Source organism: Puma concolor, chromosome B1 (assembly GCF_028749965.1).
Source record: "Puma concolor isolate L17-30 chromosome B1, mPumCon1.1.hap2, whole genome shotgun sequence".
Lineage (NCBI taxonomy): Eukaryota > Metazoa > Chordata > Mammalia > Carnivora > Felidae > Puma > Puma concolor.
In genome coordinates, this window is record NC_141670.1 from 17610715 (window position 1) to 17627875 (window position 17161).

At 41.0% G+C, this 17161-nt stretch overlaps 2 long non-coding RNA genes across 2 annotated transcripts in view; both read right to left on the reverse strand.

Annotated features, from left to right (window-relative positions):
- Positions 1-3502: 3502 nt before the first annotated feature.
- On the reverse strand, positions 3503-11917 carry LOC147581491 (uncharacterized). The gene is made up of 2 exons (XR_015249677.1): positions 11758-11917; positions 3503-3955 (listed from the first exon to the last, which is right to left on the reverse strand). It is a non-coding gene; the product is annotated as an uncharacterized LOC147581491 (long non-coding RNA).
- Positions 11918-13018: 1101 nt separating this feature from the next.
- The window catches only part of LOC147581492 (uncharacterized), a 124332-nt gene continuing 120189 nt past the window's right edge, over positions 13019-17161 (reverse strand). The window contains exons 3-5 of the long non-coding RNA XR_015249679.1: positions 15956-16000; positions 15052-15262; positions 13019-13086 (exon numbers count right to left, since the gene is read on the reverse strand). This is a non-coding gene — a long non-coding RNA (uncharacterized LOC147581492). The remainder of the gene's footprint in view (positions 13087-15051; positions 15263-15955; positions 16001-17161) is intronic.

Genomic DNA, 17161 nt, shown 5'->3' on the forward strand with positions numbered 1-17161 from the left:
CTACGATTCAAGTACACAATATCAGCTTGTGACTAGTGGCTACCTGTTGTTCGGGGTCAATTAAAGAATATTTTCGTCATGACAGAGAATTCTACTGGACAGCATTGTTATGGACTTTGCTATTGTTTTTGGAGAGCTACACCAGGTATTATAGTTTTTCATGCACCCAAGATTGAGTCACTTGCAAAGTAAAACAAAAACACAACCAGAATCACAGCAGATTCACTCATTCCACAAATATTTATCAAGTACCAACAATATGCTATGTGACATTATAAAGGACTCGAATTTTAAGGAGTTATATCTGTTTGGTGATTAAGAAATATTAACATGGCCTAACATAGGCTTTTAATTGTTTTCTTTCATTGCTGAATACTAAACCCAGGGGGAAATCACTACATTTAAAGCAGAAAAGAATTCTAAGACATGTTTAGGCCTTGCCCTAAGATTAAATAATTCTAAGTAGTCTGGCCTCTGGTATCCCAGAGAAGGCTCACTGCTTTCTCCTCCGCCTGCACTCCCTTTCTGCCTACACTTCCTGGAGGTAACACCCTCTTCCGCCCTCTCCACTTCCCCAGCTTTGGAATTATTTTACTCTTTGCATTCAAATACAGCTCTCCTCCGGGATCTGCTTGTACTCTCCAAGGGGGCCATTAGAGCGGACAACTACTCAATCTAAGAATCAGTAGCAGTTAACTACGGGTATGAATATGTTAATATTTCTAGTCCCTTCCAAGGGCATTATAACAAGGGCTTTCTTAAACCTAAATCTTAATGATGAAATTTTATTCTAATGGTGAAATTCCAGATGCCATGGCCAATTAGGCAAATATTTGGAGGTATTACAATTCACCTACTGGATGACTGTTAAAAAAAAAAAAAAGGTAACCTTCATTTTAGAGATAAACACGTAGTGGAATAGGCTGGTTGTGGATATTCTGTCATGACAAATATAAGATCTTCACCCCCAGCTGGTTTGGGAACAGATCTTGCTGGAGAGATGTAATTCTTATGATGTTTTTCTCAGCTCAGTGATTGAATGATCTCAAGCCTACCTTTTTGACCAGTAAGCAATGAATCATTCAGAATCTGTTAAAGCCCTTTTCCAACAGCGGTAGTAGAAATAACATCACACTCAAGGTCAGGAGATCTGGTTTGAGTCTTGTCTTTGCCACATAAAATCTAATGTATTTGCTTATTACTGAATTTGGGGAGTCTCACTTTCCTTAATAAAGGAATCTCTAACAAACAAAAATGTGCCCTGACAGTTGGGAGATACCAACTATATCAAATTGTTTGATACAATTTGATAATTACTACAGTATCATTATTCTCGATTTACAATTTCTCACCTTACCACTACATCCCAGCTATGAGGCTTTGTAGAACCAAGAGTAAAAAGTAACTTTGATTTGATGCCAATTATGCCCCACCTCTTTGTGTGCATCATTTCATGTAATTCTTACAAAATCCTATAAGGTATTAGCAATTAATACCCTACCACCTTGTTCCAGATGAGAAACTAAAGTTAGGTAGATTAGGTAACACTCTTATCGGTATAATGCACTAACTCCAATACCCTGTACCTCATTTGAACCCTTTATGAACCAAGGTGGCTGTTGTCAGAAATGTTGTGGTTCAAGAAGCAACCTAAGAGAGGGGCGCCTGGGTGGTGCAGTCGGTTAAGCGTCCAACTTCAGCTCAGGTCCTGATCTCGCGGTCCGTGAGTTCAAGCCCTGCGTCAGGCTCTGGGCTGATGGCTCAGAGCCTGGAGCCTGTTTCCGATTCTGTGTCTCCCTCTCTCTGCCCCTCCCCCGTTCATGCTCTGTCTCTCTCTGTCTCAAAAATAAATAAACGTTAAAAAAATTTTTTTTGAAAAAAAAAAAGAAGCAACCTAAGAGAATAAAAATCTATCAAATGATGGCTGGAGGAAGATGTTCCTTTGTAGCAGCTACACCGAGTATGGAGAAGGAATTGTCTTAAAGTGGGTCATTTAATCACAGAATGAGAGCATCACTGATTGTGTTTAGGAATATATGTGTAATACACATTATTTGTTTGGCTTTCCTATTTTTCTAGGCAGATATACATACTCTTAAACTCATTTTGATTCAAAATCATTGTCTGACTTCTAACTTCTTTAATCTGAACAGCAGGAAAAATGCACACCAATTGTTCTCAATGAATTCTGACAAGGACCATCTCACTGGATTTCATGATCAGTGTTTCATTTTACACTTCACTTTTCCTGGTCTGCAACCACTAGTGTTTCTATCTCTCTCCAATTCTCCTTTCTTTCTTTCTTTTATACTTTCCCATATGACTATGCGGGAAATTCCCTCTACCAATACTTTTTGACTACTAAGATCCCATCCCTTTTCTTGGTAGAATTGTTTTGGTCGTCAAAGCTAATATGATACAGAGATGAAAAGAATCCCATTTCGGAAATGAGACTTGTAATAGTCCCCCAAAGACCTTTCTCTAAAAGATGATCTATCCAAGCCCAAAGGATAATTCTGTATCATTTGTCATGAGCATATGGGCCAACTATAGCCAATGACATGTCAGAGAAAGTTTCCTGAAGGCTCCTGGAAAAAGAAAATGTTCTTCCTCCTAAGAGAGATCCACAAGAGACAGTATGTGTCTCTGTGGACATTGTCAGATTAGGATGTCATGCCTGGGACTATTACAGTTTTCTTACTTGCTGAGGATGAGGCCTAAACCAGGGAAAGCAGATAAGGGTTCTCAGTGACATTGAATCAACTGTCTCTGAAGGCCATCTTAACTCAAGACTTCTTTTTATAGGAGATCGTAAGTTTCCATCTTATTTAAGCTGGATTGTGTCAGATCTGGGGTGCTTGTAACTGACATCATCTCCTACAGCTAGATAATCCTTTTTCAAATATAGTAGGAATTATTTGAAAGAAAAAATAAATAGATGTACCTCTCAACTCATGGGTCAATAGGAATTGGGCCTGACTCTAACAACAAGATAGAACGGTACGTGGAACTTTTCCTTAATGGTTAGAAGGAAGTTTTTAGATACATAATGATTCAGTCTCGCACACTGCCTGCTCTCCTACCATAATGAAGATGAAAATAAGGATAGGAAATTTTATTTGTTCAACTAAAAGATTTTCCTTCATTCCTACTGTTCCTTCCTCTCAAGGGCCGAAGCATTTTTAGCATATTTCCCAATATCTCTGTACGGAATTCCCAGAAGTAATTTCTTAGACTCTGTAGTGATTGTTAACCAAACCGTGCTTTCAAATAATTACCAGAGGATAAAGCAGTCAGCTGCCGTGCCCGCTGGCAATACATGCATGACGTTTGGGATATGTATCTATTTGTTCTTCCGATTCTGAGTATCTCATGCCAAGCCAAAAAGTGAAATCGGTTTATATTCACCATGGCCCACTTTGCCCACACTCCGCCCTCCATTGAAATAGAATCATTCAAGCAAAAACAAAAACAAAAAACTTTTTTTCCAATTAAGATGGGCTATGGTTGAAGATAAGGTTACCTTTGAGTCAGCTTTATTGTTTTGCAGCTTTAAGAAGGAAGATAGTCTACCTCTGCCCCTTTTTGAAGCAACGATGAGTAAAAAGCCTCTTCTCCTATGTGGGCAGATGTATGAGAGACAAAGAACAAAGCAATCTTTGTAGGGGAAGGTGGGTGAGAGGGGATTCTGGCCAAACTGACCTGACGGGATTCTTGCTGAAGGCAGCCAAGGTGACCCAATATTACCTGGGAGATGGCGGGACAAGGACATTTGATCAGATAGCCAGGGTGGGGGATTGTAACTTAGCCAACTCGACAGGATTCTTGCTACAGCTGGGTGATTCAGGCCTAACAAGGACAGACACCAAGGTCGAGGCCGAGAGTTTGGTCCAGGGAAGAGTGTTGTCAGTAGCTGGCTTCTTTGCTTGCTTCTACTCCCCTGTAATTGTTTTTCCTGAAAAAAAAAAAAAAAAAAAAAACAAAAAGAGAGGGACAACTGTTATTAATCAAGCTTCTAAGACCTTTTGAACCTTGGCTGTAATGTTTGCAGGTTAACATTATTAGTCTGTGTCATTGGTTTATAAAAAAGCCAAACTGTTTAATTGAGGCAGAATCCAAATGGGTGAAGGCAGAGTGTGTAGAAGAGAGAGAAAGGAGTTAGAAGTCTGAGAATTTAAGTGAGTTTTGCCTCTAACATTCACTGGCAAGTTACTCAGCTTTTTAAATAGTGATGCGATTTGCTGGCCTCTAAGATGGGCCCCAGTGATCCTCACTTCTGACATTCATACCTTTGGGTAATCTCCTCCCACATTTTACCAACCAGGGTCTGTGACAGTAGAATAAGCCCAAAGTGATGATATGTCATTTCTGAGATTAGGTTATAAAAAACACCAAGCACGTATGCTCTCTCTCTCTTTCTGTCTCTTTTATTATTTGCTCTGGGACAAGCCAAAGACCCCCATAGTGAAGAACTGAAGGCTTCTTCCACCAGCCATGGTTCCAACCAACTTGGAACCAACCAATTTGAAACTCCAAGCCTGAAGTAGATCTACCAGCCCCAGTCAAGCCTTCAGATGCATGCAGCCCCCAGAGACAGCTTGACTGCAAACTCATGAGGGACCCTGAGTCAGATCACCCAGCTAAGCTTCCCCCAGATTCCTGCCCCTCAGAAACTATGTGAGATAATAAATGTTTGCTATTTTAAACTGCTAAATTTTGGGGGGAATTTGTTGCTCAGCAATAGATAAAAAATTTGGAATAATGGCTTCCTTCCAATAACATACTGAGGACTCAGAATAAGCGTGGATTAGAAAATATTTGGTAAACCTTAAAGGATTAAGTGAACGTTGGAGCCATACAAATAGATTGGAAGATAATATCTAGAACACCACTACCCCAAAGAACTTTGTGTGCGGATGGAAATGCTCAGTCCACGTTGTCCTGTATAGTATTACTGAACACTTGACATGCAGTGAGCACAAAATGAGGAACTGAAATTTTTATTTAATTTTGAATCACTTAAATTGAGACGGTCATAGGTGGCTAATGGCTACCATTTTGGACAGAGTGGGTCTAAGGGTTTCTACCCACAAATGACTTTTCCAAGACAGAGTCAAAAAGAACGCAACATTTAAAAATCATGATCATGCCACCTTTACCAGTTACGAACTTCTGAAAGAGGATTTGTGTTTTTTATGAAGTCCAGAAATGACAGATTGAGTGGAAGTAATTATGTCTTCCCTTGTGTGAAAAAGAACCACGCATTTTATAAAACTGGGGTTTTTTTGAGACCTCAGAGAGATTTCCTCTTGTGTGTGTGTGTGCAATTTATTGAACATGAAATTATGGACTCAACTGACTGTCTCACACGATGGCTAATTTGCACGATTGACTGAACAGGCATGCAATGAACCAAGTGCGCCCACAGTTACCTTAGCCACACGGGGCATGGCTGACTCATCCACCTGATGGGTGCGAGAGACTTAATAACTGAGTGGTTCTTGGCACCACCTTATTTAGTGATGTCATTTGGTAAATATGCCACCCCAGATGCTAACACAACGGCCCTAAGTTACTTGTAATGATAGTTAAGCCTAACTAGGCATAGACTTAAGAGATCGTACTAGTTAAGGCTTGTAGGACGCCAGGCATGTCACGCTGTTAGTAGAGCATACACGTTCATCTCGACGTTCTTATTCTTCCTAAATAATATATGTTGAATTGTGCTCTGTAATAAAGCTGATATCACTTAAATGTTGACTCTGTCCTTAACCTAAAATCCCTCTGTCGTGTCACCGCGTGCCTTATATCCTCAAGCTTGCAGTCACATAAGTGTAAGACATCCACTGCTGCTCCTGACACTGAGACAGGATGAAAGGGACTGGTTATCCCCATCCATGGAGAAAAGTACAATCCGATTCTTACTTCATACTACGCACAAAAATATCCCACTGCCGAATTAAAGACCCAAGGCTCTAAGTCCAATTGTAAAAATAGTTAGAAGAAAATATAAGACAATAATTTTTTTGGGGCTATGGAAGGATTTGCTAGATAAGCCATACAATGTTCTAATCGCGAAAGAAAAGATTGGGCAATTCGATTACATAAAAATCAAGAACCTCTGTTTATCAAACAACAGCATTTTAAAAAGTGAAAATGTGGGGTGCCTAGGTGGTTCAGTAGGGTAAGCATCCGACTCTTGACTTCGGCTCAGGTCATGATTCCACGGTTCATAGGTTGTAGCCCCACGTTGAGCTCTGTACTGACAGCGTGGAGCCTGCTTGAGATTCTCTCCCTGCTCCCCCCCCCCAGCCCTCCTCAGCTCACTTGCTTGCTCTCTCTCTCTCTCTCAAGATAAATAAACTTAAACATAAATAAATAAACTGAAAATGCAGGCCAAGGACTGGGAGAATGTTCATTTAACAAATATAATTGACAAAAAATGTAATATCTTTAATATAAAGAAGTCCTGCGTATCAAAAAGAAAAAGACTCAACAGAAAAACAGGAAAGATTCAATAGAATAATGGGAAAAGTCACAAACCTGTAACTTGGAAGAGGAAATGAATAGTGATCGTACACATCACGGGGTAAACTGTGGCCCCCAAAATGTGCCTCCCTAATCCCTAAAACCTGTGAATGTGACCTTTTTGGGAAAGGAGTCTTTGCAGATGCGATTACATTAAGAATCTGGATCATTTCAATCATCCTTGATTATTCGAGTGGGCCTAAATCCAATGGCAAGAGGATTTAGAGGACATTCAGGAGAGAGACACCCAGACCAGTAAGGTCACAGGAAGGCAAAGGCTCTGTAGTCACGAGCCAAGGAATGCCCGGCACCACCAGAAACTGGGAGATGCAAAGAAGGATTCTTCCCGAGAGCCATCAGAAGGAGCACAGCCATACCAACACCTTGATTTGCCACTTCTGGCCTCCAGAACTGTGGGAAAATACATTTTTGTTGTTTCAAGCCACCCAGTGCGGGGTAACAGGTGAAGGCAGCCCTAACAAACGAATGAGGTGCATAAGAAGAGAAACCTTTATTAGTAGAGAAATAAAAGTGAAGTCGTCAGTGTAATACCCTTATATACAAATCATACTGGCAAGGGGCGCCTGGGTGGCTCAGTCAGTTAAGCGCCTGCCTGCGGCTCAGGTCATGATCTCACAGCTTGAGAGTTCGAGCCCCGCATCGGGCTCTGTGCTGACAGCTCGGAGACCAGAGCCTAGTTTGGATTCTGCCTCTCTCTCTCTCTGCCCCTCCCCTGCTCCTACTCTGTCTCTCTCTCTCTCTCTCTCTCAAAAAAATGAACGTTAAAAAAATTAAAAAAAAAAAAAACAAATCATACTGGCAAAAATTAAGATGCCTGATCATATCAGAGGTGGCTCAACTTGAACTCTTATACTGCACTGGTTGGATGCAACTGTTATTCTGATGCAAGTATGCGGGAGAACAATTGTGAAGATGAATCTGCATGTCCCCTCAAAATCCAGCAATTCTCCACCAGGCTTAGTACACCCAAGAGGCACATACCCGAGTGATACGTATAAGAAAATTTATAGCAGTTTTTTTTTTAAGATTTTATTTTTAAGTAATCTTTACATCCCACATGGGGCTTGAACTCATGACCCTAAAATCAAGAGTCGCATGCTTCACTGACTGAGCTAGTCAGGCGCCCTGAAATTTTATAGCAGTTTTGTTCATAATAACAAAAAACTGGAAACACACACACACAAGAGAATGAAAAAATAAATTACACCATCTTCACATTGTGAAATTTTCACAGGGGAAATGAAATGTACTGTTGTTACACGTAACAATATGAATGATTTTTAGGAATAGAATATGGGGTAAGAAATAGAAATTCTAGAAAATTTGTTCAAAATCCAGCAAAACGAAACAATATGTTGTGCGGGAAAATATGCATAAGGTATAAGCCTATTTGCTTTTATTTTTTTAATTTTTTTTTCAACGTTTTTTTATTTATTTTTGGGACAGAGAGAGACAGAGCATGAACGGGGGAGGGGCAGAGAGAGAGGGAGACACAGAATCGGAAACAGGCTCCAAGTCATCAGCCCAGAGCCTGACGCGGGGCTTGAACTCACGGACCACAAGATTGTGACCTGGCTGAAGTCGGACGCTTAACCGACTGCGCCACCCAGGTGCCCCAAGCCTATTTGCTTTTAAAAAGGATCATGGCTACTTGAGGAGAGAAGGCTGGTGGATGGGATAGCGAGATACATTCCGGCATAGGAATATTCTAGTTCTGAGATAGGGAATGGGTGCCTCATCTATTGTATTCATTCTGTGCTTATTAACTTAAAAATATCTTATGTAAGTTCTTCTTTTAATATGTTATTATTAAAAATACGTAATACCAAAATGATACAACAGGAAGAGAATGTCGTAGTAATTAGGGCGACCTAAAGTGATCGATGTGTCTGTTGAACACCTTTTGACAGGTATTTGGAGACATGGAAGGCAGCAAGAATGGATATAATCTCAAATTCAGGAACGGAAAGAAATAAAATGACCCCGGGCACATGTGTTGAAGTGAGGCTAGCTGGTTCAGTAGTTGGAAGAGAAATGGGCCAGCTCAGAGGAAGGGAGATAGATGGGACTGCCTAGATAAAAGTCTGCCACATCACAAAAGGCTTTCCTAGACACCTAAGAGTCATGCTTTGAGGAAAGATAAATTAGTGAGATCAAGAGGTCAACGGGAACAGGTGCTCTCTGGAAAAAAAAAAAAAACATGTCAGAGTAGCCAGCTAGGATACCTACTTGGGCCTCTTGGCCAGGGGACAGACGGATATAACCTCGTAACTTGGCCTTATGTCAGCTGTTTGAAATGAGTGTGTGTGGAGATGGGCAGAGCTCAGGTGGTTTGTTTGTGTGTGTGTGTGTGTGTGTGTTTTGTTTTGTTTTGTTTTGTTTTGTTTTGTTTTGTTTTTACCTGTATGCTTAGGTCTTTGGTACAAAACCCCAGGGCTTTGCACATTCAGTTACTGGCTGTAGGGAATTACCCTATCTGAAATGTGCCATCTGTTTCCAGTTGGGACCCTAACGGACACAAGCGGGCCTATTAATTACCTCTCTCGAACCAGCTGTTGGCAACGCTGGGCGTGGTTTCCTGGCAGCTATTACTGCACACTATTTGCCTATATTCTTTGTAAACAAAGGCGTCAGTACAGAGCGGTGATTCTCAAAGCGTGGTCTCACACAGAGCAGCACCAGCACCTGGGAACTCGTTAGAAATGCCAAGTTTGGCTGTACCCAAGACCCCCTGAATCCAAAACCCTTGCGGGGGACTAAGCAATCTGCTTTAATGAACCGTTCAGGTGATTCCAGCAGGAGACCCATCAGCCGACGGAAATCCCAATAGATAGTGCAGCATCCTGAAGCCCAGAGCGGTCGAACTTTTATTTTTTTTTTTAATAAAAACTGTATCTTGGGTACAACGTGACGCTTTGATCTACATACGCGGAGTAAAGTTATTGCTAGAGTCAAACTAATCAACATAGTCATCTCCTCACATAATTACCTTTCGCATGTGTGTGGTAAGGGTACCTCCTGAGATCAACTTTCTGAGCAAATCTCCATTCTACAATACTAATGCCTATAATCATCATGGTGCACATCAGACCGCTAGAATTTATTCATCCCACATAACGGAAACTCTGCACCCTTTGACCAGTATCTCCCCATTTTCCTCATCTCCCCACCCCTGGTAACTATCATTCTACTCTCTGCTTCTATGATTTTTGACTTTTTCTAGATTCTACACGTATGTGAAATCATGCAGTATTTTTCTTTCTGTGTCTGGCTTATTTCACTTAGCCTCATGTCCTCCAGACTCATCCATGTTTTTGCACATAGCAGGATCTCCTTCTTTTTAAAGGCTGAATGACACTCCATATATATATATATATATATATATATATATATATATATATATACCACCATTTCTTTATCCGTTTATCCTTCAGTATGGAGACTGAAGTTGTTTCCATACCATGGCTATTGCAAATAATGCTGCAAAAAACGTGGGAGTGCACATATCCCTTCGAAGTATTGTTTTAATTTGCTTTGGCTATATGCCTAGAAGAGAGATTGTTGGATCATATGGTAGTTCTATTTTTAATTTTTTATGGAGGAAAACCTCCATACTGTTTTCCATAGTGACTATACCAATTTACATTCCCACCAACAGTGCACAAGGATTCCTCTCTTTCTCCACATCCTTACCAACATTTGTTATCTTTTGTCTTTTTCATAATGATCATCCTAACAAGTGTGAGTTGATATCTCGCTGTGGTTTTGATTTGCATTCCCCTGGTGATTAGTTATGTAGACCATCTTTTCATGTGTCTGTTGGCCATGTGGATGTCTTCTTTGGAAAAATGTCTATTCGTGTTTTCTGCCCAGTTTTCAACCATGTTATTATTATTATCATTGCTATTCTTTCCATTAAGTTGTATGAGTTCCTTATATATTTTGTACACTAACCAGATATATAGCTGACAAATATTTTCTCCCATTCTGTAGGTTGCCTTTTCATTTTGTTTTCTTTCATGTGCAGATGCTTTGTATTTTTTTATGTTTATTTTGAGAAAGAGAGGGAGAGAGAGAGAGAGAGAGAGAGAGAGAGTGAGAGGAACAGGGGCAAAGAGAGAGAGGGAGAGAGAGAGTCCCAAGTGGGCATTGTACTGTCAGCACAGAGCCCAACATGAGCTAGGCTCAAACTCTGCGATCATGACCTGAGCTTAAATCACATGTCAGATGCTTAACCAGCTGAGCCACCCAGGTGCCCCGGAAGCTTTTAAAAAAAAAAAAAAATTTATTTAGAGAGAGGAAGGGAGTGCACAGTGGGGGAGGGGCAGAGAGAGGGAGAGAGAGAATCCTAAGCAGGCTCTGCACTGATAGTGCAGCGTGGGGCTCGATCCCACAAACCATGAGAGCACGACCTGTGCTGTGATCAAGAATCAGTTGCTTAACTGACTGAGCCACTCAGGAGCCCCAGCTCCCATAAGCTTTTTAGTTTGATCTAGCCTTTGTTTATTTTTGCTTTTGTTGCTTGTGCTTTTCATGTCATATCCAAAAAATCATAGCCAAGATCGATGTCAAGAAGCGTTCCCCCGTATTTTCTTCAAGGAGTTTTACCCATCCCAGGTATTTTGTCTAAGTCTTCGACCCATTTTGAGTAGATGTTTGTTTACAGTGTAAGGGGCTTAATTTCATCTTTTGCATGTAGATATCTAGTTTTCCCAGCACCATTTATTGAAGAGGCTCTCTTTAACCCACTGTGTATTCTAGGTGCCCATGGTGGAAATTAGTTAACACTGGGGCACCTGGCTGGCTCAGTTGGTGGAGTGTAGGACTCTTGATCTCAGGGTTGTGGGTTCGAGCCCCACATTAAGTATGGAGATGACTTAAAAGTAAAATCTTAAAAAAAAAAAAGTTAACACTGTATGCTTGGGTTTATTTCTGAGCTTTCTATTCTGTTCCATTGGTCTATTTTTATGCCAGTATCAGTGTTTTAAGAACGATTACTTTGTAATATAATATAGCCTGAAGGGAGGAGGAAAGGGAGGGGTTATTAGGAACCAGGAAGAAAAGAGTCAGGTTTGGCCACCCTGAGAAAGAAGGGGCTTGCCAGTGCAAGGAAGGTCAGTGATATCATCTGCAAGGCCCCATCTCCGGGGCACAGAGTTGAGTGCAAAAGGGGAGCAGGGGAAAGATATTAGGTACCTGCCAACTCACGTCTTTCACTTAGCAGCCCTAACTGCAGATGAAAGTTGACAATGAGATGATGGTTCCAGCCACAGGCAACACACGTTCTGAGTTCTTGTCCCATTTTCTGCCGTCATGTGAGGAACCAGCACAGTCTGAGTCTGGCTGACTGAGATTTGTGGGATTCTCCAACACTACAGAAATAGAAGAGGTTAGGAGGGAAGCTCAGAGACAAGGGGAAACCACTTCCACCACATGAATTTAATGTGGGGTGCGTCTCAGGGGATCCTCATGCCATAATGCAAAGTGACCCAAGGCCGTTTCAACAATGTCCTAAATAGATTACTTTATTGGAGATTAATGACCTGAAGGCTCCTGTTGAAGAGATTTGTGTTAGTGGCATCATCATCTGATTGTACAGCTCACACCCTTCCCAAGCCTCAGAGTGAGGGGAGGAAAACAAAGCGAGACAAATTTCAGCCTGCGATAATGACTCTCGTCAGTTGCGATACCAGGGCAGAGGCAGGCCAGGGTGTAGCCGCTCCGGCTCCATAGCTTATTGGACGTTCACCGTGTTAATTTTATGGGTTGGCTATGCCCCAACCTGAAGCCGTGACAGTGGGGAGAAAAATGCTTCTAATCTTCCGGCAGGATTTACCATCGGAGAGGGGGCTTCATGGGATCTCCGCCACCACATCTACCTTTCAGTGCATTGTGACAAGCCAACGGTGTAAGTGGGTGACATCGTTGTGCTCGGGAGGACGTTATGAGAGCTTAAGGAATGGTTCTCTGATGCCCTATCCGTCTTAGATAATGACTAAAAATGATCCCATGAAAAACTAGAGTTTTGTCATGACCTCGTAAATCATCGATAGCCTAATATTCCAAGATCGCCACCACTACCACACCTGGTCAGCTCCCAGGATGCTGGGAGATGGAAGATCTCCAGGGGGTCAATATTTAACGTCTACTGCACAGGGCAGGGCACCTGTACAGAAAACCCAACAAAAAGCTCATTGTTCAATGTTTAGTTTGACAGAAGTTACTAGTTCTTCATTTTTAACACGTCCTGATTATTACTATTAATTTTTTTGGAAAGCCTCCTGAATCATGTCTCTTAATGATTCTCTGAGGCAAAGTGCATTTTGATGAAACAGTCAGCCATAAAGCGCGTTTCCATTGTGCTTCATTTGGCACTGACTCCCTGAGATCATATTGCTCGGATGTGAAACGAAAGATTCTGGAAATGAATTGAGTACCTTGACTACAGAGGCCAAAGTAACTGGCTTACCTCTGTTTGGTTTTTGATTTTTCTTTTTTGGACTTGTACATTTGTCTTCTTTGGTTTGTTTATTTTCACTGTGAAGAGACAACATTAGTTCTGAGATGTCCTGTTTAAGTAAAAAATGTATATAATTTGCCTTTAGACAATGTGTATGCATTTTAGACAGGTTTAGTAATGGGAATGTATTCTCGACTACCTTTAGCACCAGAAACTTCCTGTTGAATAATAATTTTTGAATAGTGTTTTTATTTCAGTGCATGTTTTAAATACAGTAAGTGCTTCTTCGAAGAGGGCTAACTTCTTGGTAGACCTTAGCCTTCCAATTCAAGTAAACTCATTTCTGAAAATCTTCAGGATGCCCTAAACTCTTTCTCTGTTAAGTTTAATGTTCTTCTGGGGCACCTGGGTGGCTCAGTCAGTTGAGTGTCCGACTTCAGCTCAGGTCATGATCTCACGGTTTGTGGGTTCAAGCCCTGCATCGGGCTCTGTGCTGACAGGGGGAGCCTGGATGCTTTGGATGCTGTGTCTCCCTCTCTGCCCCTCCCCTGCCCATGTTCTCTCTCTCTCTCTCTCTTAAAGATAAATAAACATTTAAAAATTAAAAAAAAAAAGTTTAACGTTCTTCTGAAATGGATGAAAAGTTGGTTTTTTAATTCTACTGTACAGACAACTCCTATTTGGTATTGCATTTTATTTCAACCCTTTATTCTGTCAAACTTCAGTTTCACAATCAGCTATGGGAAAGCAAGAGTCTTAGGAACACTGCAGCGTTTCGATGGCTGAGTTTTACCTTCACTTGTGCTGCCCCAGACAGGCTGCGTACAAGAGGACACAGTGGCTCTGATTCTGATACTTCTTGAGAAGGAACAAGGCAGACACAGCATCCAGGAGAGCGGCCACGAATCCTTGGCTGTTTTCATTAGGCAACTTTTTCGTAACAAACTGTGCCATTGTGATCAGTATCTTGGCAGGCTGCATTAATTCATTTTTGGATAAGATTGCATAGCCAAATGTAGATAGCTAATTTGAAATACCCACTTCAAAAAGTGGTAAATGTTTTTATGCATTCTGTGAAACTACCGACCAGTTAACTTTATTTTAGGCTCAGATTTTGACCCCTTAGTTGGCTAAATTTATACTGCACTTTCCAAGTGCACAGACGCCTTTTTCAATGCATCTACCCAGTAATAATGCATTGAACCTTCATGGAAATATCGTTTTGTTGAAGTATACAAGTGATACAGGGGAAAGAGCATGAGATTTGTAGTCAGACGTGGGATGAGTTACTTCACAGCTCAGAGCCCTAGTTTTCTTATCTGAACAGATACGTGATAATATTTAGCCAACAGATTATTGAAGTATCACGTGTAAGTACCTGAAAAAGTCTGAAATGTAGCATGTCCTCAAATACAGGTTTCCACTTTCTCCCTTTTAAGATACATTTGTTATCTATTAGCTGTTGTAAAGTGTATTCAAATTCTACTTATTTGAGCAATAACCTAAAAGTCTGTTTTATATCTTTAAAAGGCATAGATTAGGAAATTGTTATATAGGAAATTTTATCTCCTAGCATAATACAACTCTTCATGCTGAACTCTAATACGCTTTCTTCCAAAGATTTGGGTCTTTAAACTATCTTTAGCCCTGTTATCAGTGTTTCAGATAGGGCCATTTGGATGCAAATTAGCCAGAAAATGAACTCCCGTAGAAGTATTCATTTAGAGACCAATATTGTAGTAGTCTGATCAAAGAACTCCCTCACAAAATGGGATCACACAAAGGTCAGTTGTAATAAAACAAAAGCATAAATCAAAGTAGAATCTTCCCATAAATCAACAGCAATACACACAGTAATCACATCCATCAAGATTATTTATAAATATGTTGATAAATAGTGTAGCATCTCTTGGTTTCTCTTCATGTTTCCTAGTTTATACAATTTCAATACTTTATAATGTGACCTGTAATGTAAAAAGAATCCCACTGTTTAGTAAATATCTATCCATTCACTTCCCTTAAGGACATTAAAGAGAACTTACCCTAGGATGTTACTTACGGTTGTTAGTCCTTTATTCTTTGGTGCGGGTGGTTCTCAAACTTTATCAGGCATCGGAGCCACCATGCGCTTGTTGAAACACAGATTGCTGGACTCCACTCTCAGAGCTTCTGATTCAGTAGGTCTGGGCTGGGGCCTGAGAATCTGCATTTATAACACGTTCCCTGGAGGTGCAGAGGCTGCTCATGCTTTGGCTGGGAGGGCAGGAAAGGGAGTGCGCATGCTCAGAGAGAAGAGAGAAGCCCGCCCCTTTTTTTCCTCCTCCTTCGCTCTGTTCTCTCCCGCCCCAGTCTTAGGATGGAGCTGTAGCCGAACCACCGTCCCGTGGACAGAAAAAGAAATGTTTTGTGTTGTAAGCCTCTGAGATTTGGGGGTTGTTTGTTATCCCAGCAAAAGCTGACCAATGCGTATCAGTTCCCTGTTGCATTGTTTAAATAGCAACATTTGGAAACGATCTAAGTATTCATTAAAAAGAATAAATAAATTGTAAAATATTCAGAGGGTGGAATAAAAGTTAAATGGAGTGAGCAATCGCCACCGATGTGAATATATAAATCTTCAAAACAAGGTTGAAAAAAAACCTCGCTGCAAAAGACTATGTACAGCATAATATAATTTATAGAAACTTCAGAAAACACCAAATACTGTTCTATATTCCTTACGGATATATATGTAGTGAAACTATTAAAATGTGACTAGAATAATAAATTCTAAACTCAGAAAAGTGTTACATCTCACACAAGAGTGAAGAGAATGAGATTGATGAGTAGAGAATAGAAAGCTTCTGTATCTAAAAGTTCCGTTTCTTAAAAAGAAAAATAGGACTAGATGTCAAGATTTGACAAAGGTAGAAGATGGGTACAAAGCTAGTGGATGTGCCCTTCTACCTGTGTTCCTTCGCGGTCCGAGTTGTTCTAGCACGATAAACATACCTGTTAAAGAAAAGAGCCTCCCTTAATACCGTTTCATTGACGACTCATTATGTCCAGGAGCTTTCGGCGTGTGGCAGATGAGTGAGGCTGGGATTTTGAGAGTCTCAGATTTTAATAAAACCAAAGCAATAGAAATAAGCAGTACAGACACCTTGCGGATTGGCCTGGTGTGTTAAACACGGACAGATATCGAGCCGTGTGGTGTTAATGGTGTGCAATACCAGTTACTTTCTGTTTCTAGAGTGCTGTTTCACTTCCTTGGTTGGACAATTTGATTTGATTTGAATTCAGTAGAAAAGCTTGGATAGGCTTTGAGAGATTACACGTGAACCCCAATTTCCCCTCCTTTTGTTTTTTTTTTTTTTTAAATTTTTTTTTTTCAACATTTATTTATTTTTGGGACAGAGAGAGACACAGCATGAACGGGGGAGGGGCAGAGAGAGAGGGAGACACAGAATCGGAAGCAGGCTCCAGGCTCTGAGCCATCAGCCCAGAGCCTGATGCGGGGCTCGAACCCACGGACCGCGAGATCGTGACCTGGCTGAAGTCGGACGCTTAACCGACTGCGCCACCCAGGCGCCCCTCCCCTCCTTTTGTTTTAAGCGAAGACAAGGAAAGAGAATAACTGGGGTGGGTGTGAGTCTGTCCAAACTTCACCCACTCCTACCCTTCCCTTCAGGAGGAAGGCAAGGGTATAGTGTTGCCTTCAATATATAGCTCATCAGAATAATCTGGAGAGCTTTGGGGAAGCATAGTCTTCCCGGCCCCACCTCAGATCCTACCAAACCTGAATTTTTTCAGGTGGAAAGCAGAGGATCTTTATTTTTATTCCTTTACTTTTTAAACTTTTTTACAATTATTATTATATTCAAGGGCCACAATCCCCCAAACCTCTACCACCTGAGCGTTTCTCTTCTGGATTTGCTCCTCGCTGCTAGATATTGTCCATGTTATCTATCGTATAAAGCAGGAAGCAGGCGCTAAAGACAAAGCAAACCAAGAAATACAAAAAGTGATCACATTATATAAAAATTGATTTGCACAAGTATTAAAAACTTCCATGGGTCTGTCAGAAGAGCAAGCCGGTTACACAATGAACCCTACTGAGCCCTCGATTTTGAGTTTTATTTACAAGTTGGCATTTGTAAAAGATTTCCTTGT